At 39.2% G+C, this 17,131-nt stretch overlaps 1 long non-coding RNA gene across 4 annotated transcripts in view; it reads right to left on the bottom strand.

Moving 5' to 3' along the window:
* The window catches only part of LOC124171603, a 138,829-nt gene that overhangs the window by 54,783 nt on the left and 66,915 nt on the right, over positions 1–17,131 (bottom strand). For all 4 annotated transcript variants that reach the window (XR_006867866.1, XR_006867863.1, XR_006867864.1 and 1 more), the window contains exon 3: positions 9,210–9,342. This is a non-coding gene — a long non-coding RNA (uncharacterized LOC124171603). The remainder of the gene's footprint in view (positions 1–9,209; positions 9,343–17,131) is intronic.

The raw sequence follows: 17,131 nt of genomic DNA, 5'->3' as shown, positions 1-17,131 counted from the left end.
AAACGGCTCCCAAGAAGACGCGGCGGGCATAAATTCAAAAGGGTATCTACTCCACGCCGCTGGGAGCTCTTAGCCAGTGACAGTGGCGTGGGAAAAGTGGCCAACCATGCTAGTTGCTTGAATTATGGTCCCTGCTTTGCAATGGAGGTCGTCCAGGGAATGCACGGCTCCCTCAGCACGCCGAGAATTTTCCTTCGTCATCCCTCATTTTTGTTTTTGTGGCCCAATTTTTTTTTAGTTTGGAACTTAATGAATGGCATAAGTCCTAACGAGGCCTTGACCATATTGTCTCCCAAACGTAGGATCCAATTTAATTAGTTCTATCCCTTCTGCCTGCGACACCATACCTTGTTTGTTATGGTTTGGAGGAGAGACGACCGACAGCTTAGTTCATTTTTTCCATAGGGATTGACAGGGAAGGAAGGATGAAACTCTAATTCGGATTTATGAATGCTACAAAGGGACCTCGGCTTAACGTCCTCTCTGAGGGACGTAGTGTTGTACTCGGAGTAACCTCTACAAAGCTCTCAGCTAGGAATCGACCAACTTATGAAAAATATCTGCCATTACTAGGATGTTAGCCCTGGAACACGAAGTTAGCACTATATCCCAGTCCCTGCCATTCCTAATTGACAGATGAATTTGGGAGGGAATAAACATAACTATTTTCTTTTAGACAAGCAGTTCAATTTTTCTCAAATAAACTGGCGATAGGGCCTGGTTTTTAAAGCGATGTGGAACTTAGTGGAGCTCTTATCTAATTTTCCTCATTTTTTGTAAATATATCGCTAGTTATTTGATACGATCAAATCTTCATGCATCACCAAAACTATCTTATTGGTATCATGTTAAAAAAAACTAAATTTTTTAATGATGTGTCATCAGAATTTCAGATCGGAAGCTAAGCTAGGTTTGATATTGCTTTCCATAAGTTGGCTGTTAAAAATATGGCATGGAAAATAGCGGAGTTATGGTTATTTTGGAACCAACGGGCGGGAAATAAAAAATATGGTGAACTATTATACGCTCCACATCTTCAAGAAGAAGAGGCCAAAAAATTGTGGGTGATGTTATCCATCTGCAGAGGAGGTAAATTAGGTAAATTTCTGGGGTGCTTTGTTTGGAGAGCTTTCATGAGACCTTGATCCGCCAACCTCTATGGCGGCGATTGTAGGTACATCTTGGCTCTTTCTAAGGCCTTAGAATGAAACCGCTGTATAGACAGTTTTTGTTGATATGTGCACTTATATGTAATTTCTTATGTTTTTTCTGTTGTAATTAAATAAGTCAAATAAGTTAGTCAGCATATATCAGTGCTTTACCTTCTAGAAGCAATGGCAGTTTTCTGTTTTACCGCCCATCCCGTTCAGTATATAAATTCGTCCGCACAATGTATTCAAAATTGCCAATGAGTTAACATGGCCGACAAAAATGAACTTTCCAACAAATCTTCCTCCTACTGTTAAGATAAAGTTCGGCATTCACGAAAGAAAACGTGGTTGACGTCGATTAGTCACTCTGCGAGCGACTAAGTCGTCGGCCTCCTGCAGTTCCAATTAAACGCGAGAGGAGAGGAACGAAGCAAAGAGGTGATGTACGCTGGTCACCCACGAATTTGATTATTTATTCCTTGCCTCCACCTCCACAGTAAAGAACTTCGCCGTCCGGTGCAACCAATTTCAATGAGACTTCTCGTGATGAGCGGCCATCTACCCTACGGGTCAGTCTCCATTCGAGTGAATGGGCTCACGTGCAATGGGCCCGCGCTATTGATAGGTATTAGATTCCACGCGATATTTTCCGATTTAAGACATTCCTCCGTTAGCCAAAGCTGTGTCGATAGCAATCATTTCGTTCCAATTTTCTTCCAAGATTTAAATTGTTTATGGGGTAAATTGATAAATGGGCATTCCATTTTAAGGAAAAAAATGAGGAAGAAATGATAATCGGGATAGTGACTTTTTGTTATTGTCCCCGGGTTGAGGTGCAATTAATTCTGAAGTGTTTTCAAACCTAATGTATAAAAAGGATTTGAACTGTAATTTTGCACAAAATGATAGTGGATAACGTTGAGAAGCTCTTATACACTCTATACTTACTAGCAGATTACAAATGGCGGAATCAGGTATGACCATTACTTGCTATTGATTAAAGTAAGTTAATTTGATACTAATGGCTTCGATTATCCGAACACATTTTTGCCATTTATATCTTTTTTGATGTGACCGTCCGTTCATTCCCCAGGGATACCGATTCGTAATTATTTCTTCTAATATTCCCATGTAAAAGTTTCGATGAGATATCTGTCATTAATAACTATGAGTAAACATACAGCCGTCTCTCTCGTACATTCAGATCAAGTAACGAAATATGTCTGCTTGCATCAATTTCTTTCCAAATGCTTTCATGCTGATTACCCCTTTCTTTCCCCTAGATAGTCTGTGAAAGTTCTAGATAGCCAGTAAAATTGCCAGATCCTGTGATCAAGAGGCCTTCTTTGAAAAAATTGAAGCTGTAATATGAATATTTAGTATAATAAGAAAACCTCCAGTTTTTTTTTAAGATAAATACCACAACAAAAGAACAGGCCAATAACAGAGTAAGCAACCTTTCGTTCCTTTATCATTTAGGGGACTAAGTTATTGGCGAAACTAAGTTATTGGCGAGCAAAAGGCAGCTTTTGATTTCAGCCGTTCGCCAATAACTTAGATTTGTCCTGCCCATGCACCGAGACATGAGGAAGTGCCCGATGGCGGTATGGGAAGATATTAGATGAGTGGAAGAGAGAAACTAACTTTTTTAAATCTCCGTAAAAGAACCCTCTTTTCCGAAATTTCCGATGACGGGCCCACTATTGGCCCTCGCTACCTATTCGGTACACCCTACTACACCTGTACAACCTTCTTCCAGCTCCCTTCCTCCAAACATCTTCCGATCGGCCTCGTCAAGCCTTTAGTTCCTGGTATCCCACTATCGGATATGCCATCGGAAACAGATTGTTAAGATTCTCGGAAGTCTTTGGGGCCGGCCAAGAAACGTGACCTGCCGATGTAATATCATCGGAAAATGTCGGAAACATGCTAAAACTGTTAACTTTGGCCTTTCTTCTTTCGCGGGAAAACCGCCAGTACCAATCACCTTTTCCCTATGTAAAATGCAGACAGTAAGGTGCCGTTACCTACCCACATTTTCTGTCTTACCTTCTTACGTCAGGAAAGGAATGGCTTCTATTATTTCGCTATCAGCGTGGACTCTCCTCGCTATGCCCGACTTATCTTGTCCGAGTGGCGGAAATTCTTTTTATGGCGATCGTCACGCGAAAAAAATCGAACGGCTTAAATGACAGCTGAGCGTGCAGACGATGAACGAGACCCATTACACTGGAAACCTCCACTCGAAGTCACACGATTGCGTGGTCAAATAATCATATTCTCTTCAAGTATCGAAGTTATTTATCATGCATGATTATTGCAATGCGCACGCGCTTTGAAAACCACTGTGGGTTATTTAATTGTGAATATTCCCATAGTTCTTTTTAAACGGTGATGTATTAATGGCATATAAATAAAAACTAAGATCCAGTATTCAAAATTTCGTAAAATTTTTCATTCCCAACATTCTCACGTTTATATATGCTACGTTAGCGACGCCATTTTTCAATCCTTAGGAGTAACTTTATTTATTTTTTACATCCCTTTCAAATTCATGATTACCTTCTTATCCGCGTTGACCCCACTAAGTTTTGTATATTCATTTCATAGGTCTGAAAAGAACGGCAAGTCGGAACTTTCCCAGAAGAGGGACAGGAATAACTTTTGAAAATCCTTACTTCTACCTGCAAACCTTATTAATAAATAATAATCTGTTGATTGTAAAATAAATAAATGCTCTCTATTGTCTCTCTCAGTTGACATTTTTGTGAGCAAGCACTCTCAAATGTATAAAATAAAGTATTCATGTGATACACTTGGCCTCATAATTTGTCTTTAACCACTGTAGTTCACTTTATCACAAGTCCTTTTTGAGACATTGGATCGGTCACTGACATCTTTATTATTAACTTAAGCAGGTGAATTTCCTTATGCCTGATTAGCAGTTTCTAATCTCGTGCCCCATAAAATTATGAATGAAAGCGCCTGAGTCTCTTACTATGTATCTCGAGTGCTTTGCTCCCCTTACTGATTACCACGACATTTTAAGCCCCTTGTAATCAAAATACTCATCTTCCAGGCTCTTATTTGGCCCCCTTTTTCCCTTCGGCTGAGCAAATTTGCCGAAAACTTCAAGTTCAAATCCGGCTATTTACTCATCTCTCCTCTCACGCTTGGTCTCATTTGCTCTAATATAACCAAAAGGCTGATTCTAGTATAGCAAGTATGGAGACGATTTTTAAGCGCTAACCAACAGCACGCAAAGAGTACCTACCACAAGAGTAACTACCACAGCCAAGTATGAAGTTGATTTTAAGAGTATTTTTGTGTCTTTACGAACAGACCGGATTTTATTTTAAAATTTCTTTATTTCTTACTTTATGTAGAAAATAAGTGAGAGTTGGGTTTCGTCCTCAGGGAACTTGAATGATTACGGAGGATAAGAATGAGCAAATATCACTAGATCATTTTCTCCGTTGCGAAAAATTCAATTTGTTACTCTTTGTATAATTATATAGGGACGAATTCGATGTAAAATATGGTTAGAACAATGAACACATATATAAATCATCAGTACATCATCAGTAAGGAATCATCAGTACGATACTTGTCTTAGACAAAATAAATTGTTTCAGAAACTGCTTAAGGAAACAAGTGTACTAATACCTGTGAAGTAACTCAGTGGCTCCAAAAATGAGTCTTCACATTCACTGTTGCACTTTCTTTGGGTCTGGAAAACGTTGGTCCAAAAATAGTCAGAAACCCCTTCCAGGAAAGCAATGATTTTTCCTAGGTGGAAAGAGCTTAGCACTTGTACTTTGTGATCTTACACTTAAGGCGTAATCTCGAACCCTAAAATCGATTAGAAATCAATAGCAGAACACTTCTGCTCGTAACGTCTAATTTCCTATGATGTTTTTCGCTACCAGCATCTTCTCCAGGTACAGTGGTGTCCTCGCCAATCAAAAATACGTTATTATTCCCACAATTATACCTATTTTTCCGTGGTATTTCGTTATTGTATCACTCCTTGCATGCTATACGTTTCCTGAGATGGCCCTTGAGCAAACATTCTGACATATTTCATTCTCTACCTCCTTCTCAAGTGCTTCCCTGCCCTCTCCTCGCCCTCCCTCCCCGCTGTTTGTTTAGGAGATAAATCTTTTCTCGTGTTTATCGTTCCCGATATTTTTTCATCCCTCCTTCCCGCCCCCACTAAACCTGGGTCCTGCCATCACTCCACTTCCTGTCTCATTTCCTGCCTCCTCCAGCAGCGCCCGTGCCTCTTCGTTTGCTGTCCCCACACTCGTTATTCTGCGTTATGAGTTATTTTCCCCTCTATATCCTTCCCACCCCCCAAACACCACCTGCCATTCACCAAATACCCTATCTTCATTCCCCTGCATCACTTTCTTCTTCACCCCTCTTACCTTATTTCCAGCGTATATTAATGCATCAGGCTAAACATAGTTTAAAATTTATTGTAAGACACGGTCTCCGATGTTACTTTGTTGAACTGTTTCAAGTTAAAAATAAAAATACTTTGTTATATTCCACACTTCATTTCAAATGGTACGACTCGGGTTTCTGCATACCATGGTATGCTTTTTCATTCAATTAACTTTACTGTGACAACATTACCGAAGGGTTGAGTGGCCCTGAACAGAAGCCGTTCGCATTCCCATCAATGGCCTTGCCATTTCTCAGATGCACGAGAGAATAGTTTTCCTGGTGATAGCATGATATGCAGAACCCCGGATAGTACTATTTGAAATAAGGTGTGGAATATAACAAAGTATTTTTTTTATGTTTAACATACATAGTTTCAATTCAATGTGCCCATGTTATAAATCGGAAACTGGTAAAAAATGTTTAGAGACTCGAATGGTCATAGTTTAGCACCTAGCTCCACTGTTATGGACCATGGTAATGACATCACTTAAATTACGTGAAAATATCCTTTCAAATAGCCCATAAAAATTGGTACACCGCTAATAAGGTGCTAAGTAGAAGATGAAACCATTATCGTTTGAGATTTTAAATATTTAGTCATAGGAAAAGTCACCTTATTCCATTGACATTCTCTCACCCTTATAATGATGAACTCTTTTATCAACACCAGCATCCTCAGTGCGTGGGAATTTTTGTTTATCCTATCTTATATTCAAATCAGAGTTAATCACTGAAATTTATCTGTATTTAATCAGCTTCAGCCAATAGGCCTTCATAGATTTCAATTCTAAATGGAGTAAGTTTCCCATCCGAATGCATAATGAAGGGGCTCAGGGGATTGAACTCTTGTCCACTTGGAAGGAAAGATTAAATTCCCAATATAGACTTAAAAATACCTTCAAGTGAAATATGATGGAGCCAATTCATCATGTATGAAAAAGCTGTTGCAAATTTCGATTTTAAGAAAATACTGCGAAAAAAACTTTGATCATTTGTTTAGTTCATTATAATTATCTTATTTACTTCAGCAACAGTACTTCGTATGCAGCACTTAAGCCCGGTAATTATAAATGCATCAAATTTGATTTTATCTTCCCTCTTAGAGGTAAGTTGCCCATCTATTACGTCATTTTTAACCCCATCCTGCATCTTTCTACGTGGAGCCCTTGTTTATTTTGTTCATCATACATTTCAATTTGTTCATCCATCTTCATATTCACTACACAGTTGTTTGCATCTTTTCCATGTGTGCTTCTCATACGTTTTAACGCCACGAATCGCGGCACTCCATATTCATTCTTGGCTTTGTTGTTATTTACATTCTCATTCAAGTTTGCTATCATCAAATTCTCTCTGACATTTTCCTGCTTACACACATTAAATCACATTTTCTTGCTTACACACTTATATCTATAACATGAGTTAGCTGCCGAATTTTCTAGCCCAAGAGTTAAATACGATATCAAACTTTCTACATCCTCCACCACAATTCTACCTTAAACCCTTCTTCTTTATATTCACACAAAATATTATATTGTTAACAGATTCAAAAATTAATGAGACTCATAAAAAGTTAAATTCATATATGAATAATTTTTACCACCAAGTAAATTTTATTAAATATCAGAATTTGCTTCCACCCATCCTTCATGATGTAGGAGACATTTTCTATGTCAAAGAAGAATGTTATAACAATATTACTAATTTATGACCAACTTTTTAACTTTATTTACTTTATTGTGACAGCATTACCGAGGGGTTGAGAGGCCCTGAACAGAAGTCGTTCGCATTCACATCAATGCCCTTGCCATCTCTCAGATGCACGAGAGAATAGTTTTCCTACGAAGACGGTAAAACCTAACCATCAACTCACTTCCGCTTTCGTCTTATATGTACATGAAAAAAATAGGAAAATATCCACGAGAGAGAAAACAATAAGTGGGATTTAGTGAGTAATGGATTTTGGCAACAAACTGAGGAACATACTTTCTCTTGTCGTGTAATTCTTTCTCATTGGCATTCCGATTAGATTGACGATCTAATTACCAAACAAATCCAAGCTGTGCGATGCGAGGAGATTTTTATTGTAAACGTGCGTATGCATTTTCTTTATGTTCAATCGTCGCGCAGTGGTCGAAGTTCCATTCCAAGATGGCGGGTTGCGCAACTTTTGGGTCTCACTCGAGGACTGGATATTGGAAGTCGAGGTAATATCGTTATTTTTTCGATCAAACGACGAAATATAGCTGTCAACATCAGCCAGATTCCACACACAGCGTACCGTATCATCTCCTGATTTAATAATCCTATTTTCGCATATCATTTACAGCATTGATATAATTATAATAACGACCCAATTGACCGTAAAAAAGCTAATATTTACCTCATCTCCTCCCCACAGTATAGTGCAACTGGTCTCGTTCTCCATGAGCTTCTTCTGGCTCGAAAAGATACGCTTCATCTCCATCTTCTCATACCCAATCCCAAAAACCCTACCTCTTCTCCACCTCTGCTTGAGTTCTTTTTTTATTCGGAACACCTTATTCCGCGGTATTTTTTTCCGAGGAAATACGACGCATCCATTAACGGAATTGGGAGAGGCAACCGCAAGAAATGGATTCTCGTTTCGCAGCTAGTTCCTTTTTACTCCGTCCCCTCGCTCACGCACCACGGAAGATGAGAAGGAAGGCCGGAGGAAGTTGGAATCTGTAAGAGGGTGGGGTGGGGTTGTTCTCCCCCTTCGTCTTCCTACCCGTCGGATTATTTCGCTTTCATTTCTCATTTCCATCCCTCAGGAAACCATCCCACGTGGATCTATATTCTTAGGCTGGTAAGCGATGTCTATTTTGAAACTGTAGATTTTTAAATACGAAAATTACCCCAAAATAGGCAGGGAAAAACCATTATGAACCGGGGATGCTGGAATTCTTTTTGGAATGAAAGTCTTCATTTGTTGGAAACACGCAAAACTCCTAAAAACTGGTGGCAAGTGAGTGATAACCTTATCGCTTCCTCCTCTGACTGCTTTCCTTCTCTTACCTTCCTCGATCAGATTTATTGAGCATGAAGGGAAATTCAACCAAAAATGTAGTCTTGTTTGGGAAAGGTAACATTTGTGCCATAGAGGAGCGTAGCATAAAGCCAACGTATAATTAAGTACACTCATAGCTTACATACACGCATAGCGTTTTTTGATGGTGTTTAGTTCCTTGTATAAGCTTATTGACACGGAGGAAGACTGCACAAGGTGGGTGTATTTTGGAAATAATAACTGCTCCACCTGCTTTACATGATTTTCATTTTGTGAGTTGTGAAGTAATGGAGAGCACACTGATGTGACTTAAGTGCTGTAAAAATTCCACTTCTGCTATATGTTCTTCGGATATATTGCAATGGCAGCACTTACGGCAACACTAAGTTGACATTTAGTCCCTCGATAACGCGATGGACCAAGGGTCTTGTAAACATAGGCCATCGCAATAACATTACATTTTGAACTATTCCAGAGTTCGTGACCCTGACATTGTATGTTTCATTATTAATGGCAAGAAACTCATTCTTAAATTCCAATTTTCCCTTTATTCATTCCGTTCCCAAACTTCTCACCTTTCTCGATCGTTCCTCTCGTTGCACATTCTTTTCTTATTTTTCTCCTCCACGTATGTTGCGTAGATTATCTCACGTAGAATTTGTACATATATGTAATTGGGGCCACTCTCGAAGGTAGTTTTTCTGCCACCTATAATTGAAATGAAACATATATCAAATACTGAAAAGTATTATGATGCGCAATTATTAGCATTCACAGAAAAATGAGGAATTAAACCTTCAAATTTGTTGTAAGTTCAGCTACGGCTGTAAATTAATTCACCAATTAGCTACCTGAGAAATACATTCTTGCTAAGTTATATTCTTTCTTTCCCCTGACTAGAGTTTAGTCTCAAGGAAAACTTCATTTAAACTACGCCCCAATCAATTACCTATAGTCTCATATTTCTTCCAAGCGTTGGTATCGGCGTCATATGGTAAGATCAGATAGAACCTCTATGAGTGAATACTCTATTAAAATTATAAAAATGTGATACTAGTTCATTATACTAGTGTTTAAGGCGGGTGGAGTGCAGAAGGTATCCATTTATAAAATCAATTTCCTGGAATCAAACGAAAATGAATTCCCATTGATCCTTATCGCAAAAAACTTAGCTTCCAGATAATCCAGGACATATCTATGAACGTTTTAAATTTCTCAACGTTTAAATATATTTTATGGAGTTATGGGTTGAAGTTTATAATTTCCTACACATTCATGCTTATATATCGTGTACATACTTATTCAGTAAAATGCAAACAATCTCTAATTTTTGGATATAACGTGACTTCTGGAGAAATTAAATGAATAGATCCATGATAAAATATAAACAACAAATTGTAATTTATGATAGTGTGGTAATTAGTATATTTGTTGTTTATAATTTCTTTGCGGATTCAACCATGTCAATCGTGAAACAATTTCATGCGAAATAAATAGGCACTAATCTTTGCTCAAGACTGGTATGGTGCAACCCTCCTCCCTATTCTATATACTAGCTTGCAACGTTATGTTCTAATTTTCTATCTGTGGAACGAACGTGGATTTTCGTATGAGTTTCAAACTACGCTGCGTTATTACTCTATTTTTTCCAGCAGGAGCGCAAGTATTCACGTAGCTTCATTTGCGCATCGAGCTGTTTCAATTAGGTAGAATCTGGACAATAGCTGCTTGGAATTCCCAGTTGAAAAATCACTACTTGGGAGCCTAATTCGAAGCCTATGGCCTCTCTGAGACTATGTAAAACGATTCAGATATTTAATATTAGCAAGCTAAAAGTTACTGGAAATTTTCCACGAATACTTTAATTTTTCTTCACGACCGGTTTCAGTACATATTTTTAATATCTTCTATCGCACTCGGCTTGACAACATATTCTCCCCCTCTCTTCTCCGACATTCCACCACTTGGCCGACAACAGCAAAAAAAAAGGCAAAATGAAAATACACACGAATGGTCTCTACGAGGAGCTGGGAGTCTTATTTGTGCCGACGCCGGACCCAGTAAAAGGGGACTGAAAACCTCCCCCGCTCGCCATGATCAACTTAATACAAGCATACAATATTCGCGCCCAATCTCGTCTCTCGTATCCAGCTTGTTGTCCCTCATCGCCCGGAACGACGCCCGCGGACGCCGGCGTCTCCTCCTCAGCCGCCCGGGCGCGATGCGGCGAGCCGAGCGGCGCCGGCGCCGTCCTTTTTTCGAGAAACGGGAACATTAGGTGGCGCCAGGGCATCGCAATAAACGCCGGGCGACGCCGCATGCCGTGCGAGGGGAATCGGAGTCCTACGCTACGGCCAGGCGCCTCAACGGAAAGGCCTGGCGCTCCTTCTCTGTTGGGAGATTGTTGCATCGACAAGGACGCGGAGAGTTATTTAGAGAGAGCATCGGATGGAATGTGGCTGAGGAAAAGGCCTTTAAGATGAGCTTAGATGAGTGAACAGAGTTTCCTCTGGAAAGGGTCCTTTTCGTTATCGCTGCAAAGACATTTATTCAAAGATTTCGAGATGGAATCATGTGAAATGTGGAGAAAGAGGTCATCGTTTTTGGGTCAACCAATTTCTTCCTTGGCGTTTATCAGGGAACAACCCAAATTTCAAATCATTTGGGTGAAGACCTGATTCTTATGTCAACTGTATTAGAGGGTATCCTGTGAAAACAGGCGGGATTCACGAACTGCGCAGTTTTATTGAAAGATTTCCTTATGGTCCATCGTAATCGAAGGCAATGATAGAATATTTGCGAATGTTAGCCACAAAAGCTTTATACCACGTTTCATCTAAGACTGTGACAGTCAACCTCTGGCTTGGTAGAGTTTCCCTGCTTTTAACTAACAAGTTTCACCCATACATACCAGTCAGGGAAACTATATGCTCACTAGTGCCGCTCCCAGGGAAAATGTGGGACGCACGCGGCGGATTTTCAAATGAGTTTCAAACTGCACTGCGTTATTACTCTATTTTTCAAATAACAGCGCAAGTATTCACGAATCTGCTCTTGTGTATCGATTTGTATCAATTTGGCATAATCTGGACAATAATTGCTAGGGATATTGGTTTCACAGTTGAGAAATCAGTACTTAGGGGCCTAATTTGAAGCCTAAGGTTTCTTTGCGACTATGTAAAACGATTCAGAGATTTAGTACTAGCAAGCTAAAAGTTGCTGGCAAATTTCCAGAAATACTTTAATTTTACTTCACGACCGGTTTCAGTAATTTTTTTATTAACTTCAATTGCACTGGTAGTGAGAAGTATAAATTAACGAAACGTATCGAAACCGATCATAAAAATTAATTTAAGTAATTGTGAAAAATTGACTGCAAATGTGAATTTCACTAATAAACAGGGCGGAGACAAATTGTGTCACGAATATTTAACCCTGGATAGCCATGAGGATCCAAAATTACTAATGATGTTTAAGTCATAAAATGCACCATCATTAAACTACAGAAACTTGTAGCCAAACGCTAGTTATTACTGGCCGCTAATTTGCCCTGTTGCTGGATGCTTTGGACAAATTATGACTTCGAAGGCCTTGCCTTCCAGAGATCACGATGCATCCAAAGCAGCCAGCAACAGTACAAACTCGCGGGCAATCGGAGCGCCTGGCTTATTGTTTCGGTACTGTTAAAAACGGTGCCTTTTCAGCCTTAACATCTTTCGTAATTTTGGTTCTACATCATCAGCTATTCAGTGATAGACTTTCGTGACACAATTATTTTCAACCTATATTAGAATTTTCAGTGACATTCGCGGATGATCAGGCGCTCATCAGCCAGTCAGCGAGGGGACTGCAGGCTCAAATGGGTGCGTTATACGAGCGGTGCGAGGAGTATGGGGTGAGGATAAATCACAAGAAGACCAAGGTAATGCGGCTTTGTAAAGCATTACGCGCGAGGAATGTGATACTTAACATAAAAGTGGGTGGGGATAAACTTGAGCAGGTTGAGCAGTTCAACTATTTAGGCAGTGCGTTAGAGGGGAACGGTTACAGTAGTAAGGACATCAGGAAGAGAATTGCAAAGGAGGCGTTCTGAACAGGAAGGAGCTCATGAGAGGTTCATTATGTAAGGGTTCATAGAAAAGATTAGTTAAGAGCTTGATCTAGAGTGTAGCTTTCCACGGTGCGGAAACGTGGTGGACAGTGGACACTTAGGATGGAGGACGAGAGAAGACTAGAGGCATTCGAGATATGGGGGTGGCGAAGAATGGAGAAGGTGAAGTGGACAGAGAGGAGGTGGAACGATGAAGTGACATGGACATGGTGAGTGAGGAGAGGCAGCTTTTGAATGAAAGACGGAGGAGACAGAAGATATGGATGGAGCGTGTACGTAGCGGGTAGGGGATTTTGAAAACAGTGTTAGAGGGCAGAATGTTAGGTAAACGAGGGAGAGGAAGGAAAGGAATGGGATTTTTGGATAGAATGAAAGGGCCATATTGTGAATTGAAGAGGGAAGTGGTTGATGGGCAGGGAGGATCCCATAACTCTTCTCAAGTACTCCATGGAAACCTACCTTAATCGGTAGAATACTTTAATAATAATAATAATTAGAATTATACCCAGTGAAGACTGATACAACTTTCTATCATCAGATACTTAACTTGCCCATTTCATCCATCTGTTTTGAATATTTGTAAGCTTTTGTCAATATTTTGGCATCAAAGGCGGTTATGTTTTCGGTTAGATGATCGTATTTGAAAACGTTTTCGCGGCACTCTCTCCGTAAGTCTTGCGGATCTGTCGTTCAGATGGATCATTTCGTAAGAATTTGACATAAAGATATACATAGAGGGGGCGTGAAGGAGTGAAAGCAATCAGATGACGTTTGTAGACGGACGAAGAGAGTACAAGGTATCATCAGAGAGGAATAGAACTGGGTAAATGTATTTTGAGAAGGCTGAGATAACATTTATAGGGTGGAGGTTATGAAGTGAAGCTATAAGCCGGGCGTAGAAAATAAGGGAAAGAACTGGAGAGGGGAAAGGAGTGGTGCCCGAGGAGGAAGGAAGTGGCGAGAGAAACGGAACATTAATTATTACGCTGGAATTTCTATGGCTACTCCAGAAGGGAGGACCTTATATTTAGGGTGGTGGTGGCAGATGGCTAGGGCTACCGTGGATAGAAAATGGGTCTCGGTGGTGAGGAATTGGCCGAATAAGGAGTCACTAGAACTAGGTGGATAGGAGGAAGCTATAGAAACTTCAAGTGTGGTCTACAATGAATCAACGAACTTCGTGCACGAGCGTAATTTAATGAGATTGATGACATGGTAGCAGAGAAAATTTATCGTTCTCGAGTAACTGAGATGAAGAATGATTTCTCCTCTTTTATTGCCGGGAAAGCTTTCTTTTTTGTACTTTATCATCAATAAAATCTTTGCAATCATTTTTGTCGAAGGGCACTGGTGTTGGTATGTTTACTAATATCCCTATCGACGTAAGAGTTGAGTGACTTTGCAATAGTTCTTGCATATGTTAGAATTTATCCGAAGTAAATGTTGAGCCACATGAAGTCATTAATTTTATGGGAGTGCAAGAGATAGCCAATAATTCAGAGTGAGGGTGGACCATATCATCTAAACATATTAACAAATAATAAGGCATTAATTTTATTCATGTGCCTTCAAGTGGTGCTTTGGCCATATTTTACGAAGTTAGCTCGCTGTAATAGCATTAACTCATCGAAGTATTAAACATCCATTAAACAAGCATTAAACATTCGGAATGTCATTACCCACTAGACATTAACATCTGTTCCATCTGGGTACTCTGTATTGGTTGGGAATTCCCTATTGTGTACATTAGATCTACAAAAATTAGTGAACATCCTTATTTTTTATTATATTTATTCATCCCGTTCAAAATACGTAGTTAGTTTCTCTACCGTCCTCTTTTCCTCTTTCTTTCTTTCTTTCTTATTTTCTAACTCCAAAAATAGTGTAAATAACGAGGAGCCACCAAACTTGAGGAATTTATCGTGAATTTAAGGAGCCGGCTGAATGTATGTTGAGTATTCTTCTAAGAGTTCTCTTACATCCTACTTCACGTTGTCTTCCTGTAACCGCCTCCCCACATTCAGGCTTCGTGTCGACTTCCAACGCTACCTGTACGCATTTATTTTGTAAATGCTTGGGGAACAATTCGTTCCGCGATCTTGGATATCATCCAAAAAAAAAACCTTGTATGTTACACGTACCTAATATAGAAAAAATAATCTTAGGGAAAAATTTACCTTCAAACTTTCACTTTTGGACTTTTTTTCAGTTTCTAATGTCTAGTAGCACCCTTTCTATTTTGAAAACTTTGTTCACGAAAATCGAATGTTTCATTTGAATCATAAGTGATTGATTCGCTCACACAGTGCTACAACCTGGAAGTTGGCTTGGATAGGTGCGGGTAGAGCATACCTCAGACTAAGCCACAGGCGTGTGAATTTCACATAAGGGTTTGGGGGGGGCACCTTTGGCCACTTCTAATTTCCAGGATAAGGATACCATGGAATGAGGTGAGAAAAATTATATATTCATTGCATATTATTGTAAACTGTGAACATTGTTTTAGATATGTGATAAAATATAAGTATTTGCATCGTGTTTTAAAACTTACTATCCGATGTCTTTTTGTGTTTTAGGTCATAAAAAATTTAAATGCACCAAGGATGAAGTTCGCCATGAAAAAATATTATGCTTAGCCGGGATTCGAAACCGGATCTCCCGATTACCAGTCAGGCGTTCTAGCCAATTTCATCCAGTGATCCTAAAAAAAAATGACATATCGCCAAGAAGATGTTTTCTAAATCAGATATATGTATACATGTAAGGGGGTGAGGAGCAGGAGCGGGAGGATTTGGATCTTGTGGCACGGAGAGGAATAGGGAAAAACGAAGGGGAAGGCATCTTCTTCCGCCACTCTCTCGCCCTCCTCAACGGGAGGTGTGGGGAGGGAGTGAGGGTGGGTGTGGGTGGACGGGGGAGAAAGGCAGAGGAGCCCTTCGCCTTAAATCGGATAAATGTTCTTCCCCTTCGCGAATGAATTGAATTAAAGGGAGCGGTCAGGGTGGTTGCCGGGATACACGATGCGGGACCCGCGCTCATTCCTCCCTCGACAAAGGAGCGTGACGTGTCTTCCCATCCCACCCTCCACTTAAGAGGCCGCATCACTCCCGCTCTACTTTTGATGATGTGATGTGTGATAAAGAAATTTTAATCCATAGCTGATTACATACTTTCAGCAAAAATAATTCTTTAGGAGCTTTAGACAGTCTCAAAGTTACAAGCACTTGTATGGAGACTCCCTTTCGCGCAGAAATGTAATAATTGCAATGCTTATGTAGACAAGCAATTTCTGGTATTGTCATGCAAAAGCTGAAATGTTTCGAAAAAAATTCTATAAATAATGACCATTTCATCTGTGTCATTTTTGAGCAAATAATGTGCCTTTTTTAATTTTTCACAATGTATAACTTATTTAAACCTTGAGCTATCACCTCTTAATTGTCAGAGTAAAAGAACTAGACCCACTGTCCACATTTTCCTCCATCACAAAAATATAACTTTTCCATTACAGTATAGTGAGATAAGTTTTTAAATTTAAGATGCAGCCAATGTATGAACAATATTCAAAATTTATTAACTGTTTCCATGTATTAATTCTTAATTTCTAATCCACCACGTTCTGTACAGTATCACAGCAATGGTGCAAATCAGTTATTTCTCATTAGAAATATACATAATATTATTAAGGTCGAATTACGATTAAGGAAAATACTTTTCGTACTATAATTGAGCGAAATATTCTCACATAATATTTTTATGTTATTGATTAAAAATATTCATATGAACTATTTTATATAATCTCTAATACCTTTATAATACAATAATATAATACAATAACAAACTTCAACCATCACGGTACAATAGATGTGTCTGATGACAAGTGACTGATTTTAGCACCATTATTGTGGTGCTTTGCCTAACGTGGTGAATTGGAGGATAAGAATTAATGCATGGAGGCAGTTAATAGATTCCGAATCTTTTGTAAACATTGGCTGCGTCTCAAGAAAATAAATTTAATCTACATGCTCTGGGAATTAAAAGATGATAGCTCGAGAGTGAATAAGTCTTTTATCGTGAGAAAAGAAAATTAGGGCGACAGTAATGCGTCCTATGATGAAAGACCTAAATTTCAGGATAATAACGAAGAAAATGGATTGAAATAAAAAAATTCCGTGTAACTTGTTGTTTGGTACACCCAGTGATGGGAAGTATCGAAAATACTTGTATGTGAAATACGTATTTTCGATACTTTTGTAGTTTGTAATTTGTATCGGAAATACATTTCCTGAGAGTATTTTGTATTTTGTAACGAAAATACATCTAATGAGTAGTTTGTATTTTTAAAATACATTCAAAATCAAAATACATGCAATGTTTTTTGTGCAT

The sequence above is a fragment of the Ischnura elegans genome, chromosome 1, assembly GCF_921293095.1.
Source record: "Ischnura elegans chromosome 1, ioIscEleg1.1, whole genome shotgun sequence".
Taxonomy (NCBI): Eukaryota; Metazoa; Arthropoda; class Insecta; order Odonata; family Coenagrionidae; genus Ischnura; species Ischnura elegans.
Note: the sequence above shows the minus strand (reverse complement) of the source record. Positions and strands in the feature narration are given on the sequence as shown.